The sequence below is a fragment of the Neophocaena asiaeorientalis genome, unplaced genomic scaffold, assembly GCF_003031525.2.
Source record: "Neophocaena asiaeorientalis asiaeorientalis breed wild unplaced genomic scaffold, Neophocaena_asiaeorientalis_V1.1 scaffold114, whole genome shotgun sequence".
Classification (NCBI taxonomy): domain Eukaryota; kingdom Metazoa; phylum Chordata; class Mammalia; order Artiodactyla; family Phocoenidae; genus Neophocaena; species Neophocaena asiaeorientalis.
In genome coordinates this window covers 2,946,597-2,949,767 of record NW_020173116.1, presented here as the reverse complement: position 1 = coordinate 2,949,767, position 3,171 = coordinate 2,946,597, and the positions used below count along the sequence as shown (strand labels likewise).

The window sequence follows — 3,171 nt, the reverse complement described above, 5'->3', positions numbered from 1 at the left end:
GATTGAAGACCCACTTTCTCCCCCTGGAGACCAGCCTGATTTGAACAAATCGAGGAGAACAAAGCAGCCCTTCTGTGTCCTTGGGAGGAAACCTGTTCTGTGTCCGTTTCTGCAGCCAGGTCTGCTCCTCCCAGGGAGGGATGGGGGGGGGTAGTCCACAGGGATCCCGGCTCTGGGAGGACACGGTTCCTGCACCATCTGGGCCCACCCGAGTCACTCCACACATGTACCACCTTTATCGGTGCTGCTGGATGGCTGAGTATGAGCTGGAGCCTGGGCTGGAAGGCAGTGAGTTGCCGCTGGGCGCCTACAGGACGTGCAGGTCGAGCTGTTGACTGGCCAGGCTGGTGTCCCCTGTCCCCAATTCCTCACTGTTTTCCTCCTTCTGGCTGCTCTGCTGCTCAGGACACTCAAAGTGGACGTAGTGGAACACCTTGTTTGCAGTGTTGTGTGTTCCAACGATTCGGATGAAGGAGGTTGGCTGTCTTTCAAAAGTTACTGATTGCCAGGACTTGCAGGTGACTTTAGTTCTTTTGGCTACCGTGGTCCACTGCTGCTGGTTGGTGGAAACCTCAACATAAGAGCCGTAGCTCTGATCTTCACAGTCCCACAGTAATAACCACATTGACCCGATCATGTATGGCTGTGACAGTTGAACCCCAATTGTACCACTTCCCAGCTGATGACGTGTATAGCCAGAATCCCAGTCAGAGTTCTCGGTGTCCTCGTTCAGCAAGGTATTTTGGCCCCGACTGACCCCTTCAATCATACTGGCACGATCAGCAGTGTTTACAACGTTCTCCATGGGCACTATTAGCCCCTCCTCCAGAGTGAAGGCTTTGTTTGTAAACATACGTTCAAGAGCCACAATGTGAAAACTCTTATTCACTGTGTTATGAGTCCCAACTATTTGAATATACCTGCTGACGCGGGCTGGAAGATATCACTTTTGCCAAGAACGACCCAGATATCGTGAATGATCAATCACCCTGATCCAATCAAGTTCATCCACTGACACTTCTAAGGAATATGAATGAGACCGGCTATCTCGGTCCAACAGGAGTATCCGAATATGATTGCTAATGGACGGCTGACACGGCTTAATCTCGATGCCAGAATGGCAGTCGTCATCAAACAGATGCCTAGAAAATCCATGATCCAAATCATAATTTTGAGTGTCACCGTCTGATAAGGCCGACTTCATCTGCCCTTTTTCCATCTGGGCTCCATACTTCATAGTTGCAATGTTCTCTTCTGGTATGAGCCTGCCTCTGTAGTTGAGGTCCACGTCCCGGCTCTCTGATTGAACTTTAATAGCATCCAGAATGGCATCAGGGGACAACAGTCCCAAAGGCCTCACATCATTCAGAAGTTCAGTGAGGCTCATCAAAGCCAAGCACACAGCCTGCACGATTTCAGCGTGATTCTCCTCTGAATTATACTTACACAAGTTTAACAAGGCTAAGAAAATATCTTTTTCGGGAGCTGCAAATGAATCTTAATACGACGTTTAAAGGTGCTGTTTTAGAAAGGGAGAGGAAGCCTTGGCTTGAGAACACCTCCTGAACATTTCTGTCCATAAACATGCTGCACATCCAAGTTAACTTGGGAAGTGAGTAGAGACTGGAAACATCAAAAGTCATACAGACATTCTGTGTGTTAAGTGTTGTGCAGAGGTACTCAGAGGTAGAGTCCTCCAGCTCTGGAAATCCATATTATAGCCAGGCTCAAAAAGTCCAGCAGCACCTCCTCCTTTTTTTTTTTTTTTTTTTTTGCTGTACGCGGGCCTCTCCGGTTGTGGAGCACAGGCTCCAGACGCGCAGGCTCAGCGGCCATGGCTCACGGGCCCAGCCGCTTCGTGGCATGTGGGATCTTCCCGGACCGGGGCACGAACCCATGTCCCCTGCATCGGCAGGCGGACTCTCAACCACTGCGCCACCAGGGAAGCCCACCTCCTCCTTCTTATCTGTCAGCCTCGCCTACCTAGTGTATTGAATAGATGTATGGAAGTAGCATTGCGACTTCTGCGGTGGTGTCCTGGAGAGGGATTTTGACTTCAGGCTGAGATTGTCACATTCCACCATATAGTAATGCTCCAAAATATTGGCACCTGACTGCTAAGATTACCCTGTGGGCAAGAAAACACTTTCTTTTCCACAACAAATGTGACATAGCCATATTCTTCCCCAATCAACAAGGCACAAATATGTCCAGAAATACGTGCACATGATCAATTTCCCCCACTTCAGCAAAGCGGCAAAGGTGGCTGTTATTCGTCTTGTAGAACAGATGATAGTCGTGGATCCCCACGATGTTCCTCTGAGACCTCACCGCCCTCACAGACGCCTCTTCCACCCATTCCGCAGCCCCATCGTAGCCACGGCCCCCTCCTCCGCCATCCTCGCCGCCCCTGCCTACCTTCCCATTTAAATTTGTGGTTCTGACATAAGGAAAAGGAGGACAATGGCTCCTGGCGTAGGCAGGTAGCAAATCTCTATCACAGTCTGTCTTTTGGCTGTTAAACATCCATTTTATACTCCCTTCCCACATCTAGGTCTCACCCTCTGACATCTAGCTCAAAGTCCTTCTTTTCAGGCTCCGATGTGACTCTTCATGGTCCAGGTACCTATACACTAAATGACAACCCATCTGCTGAACAACGATTGAGAATAGGTTTTAGTGGTTAAAACTCTCATTTAAAAAAGGGGGGAATGGGCAGCATGCAGCAGTCACTGGTCTGTAGCAATCACCAAGTGCAGTTGAGTAGGATAGCGGAGACCTCCAGCCCTGGCAGTAGGGTCCGCTGCCTGGTTCACTGCCAAGTTCTCTGGGTCTTTTATCTCATCACCCCACTGCTTCATAGCCCATGGTTTCCTTTCTCAAGGTCCAAGGTGGCTTCTGGAGCTCCAGCCCTCACACCTATGTACCAGTCAGTTGGATGGTACAAGGAAGGGAGAGACGCTGTAGGACATAAATGTCCTTAGTGGCTGTGGCTCAGTTTCTCCCCTGTCTCTCATCCTCCATGGCCACATCTGTGTGGGCGCTGGAAGGTCTGCTTCTCAGAGCCTCATTGTCTTCGGTCTGCTTCTGCTGGTGCAGACTTGGAGTTTAGAGTGTACTTTGGAGCGGGTTGAATTAACTCTCACAGGTTATATCAGGCCAGTCTTGGGA

The 3,171-nt window shown here is 49.9% G+C and overlaps 1 pseudogene; it reads right to left on the bottom strand.

The window, feature by feature from the left end:
- Positions 1-235: 235 nt before the first annotated feature.
- Positions 236-2,238, bottom strand: LOC112399044 (BTB/POZ domain-containing protein 9-like; annotated as a pseudogene).
- Between the last annotated feature and the right edge of the window lie 933 nt (positions 2,239-3,171).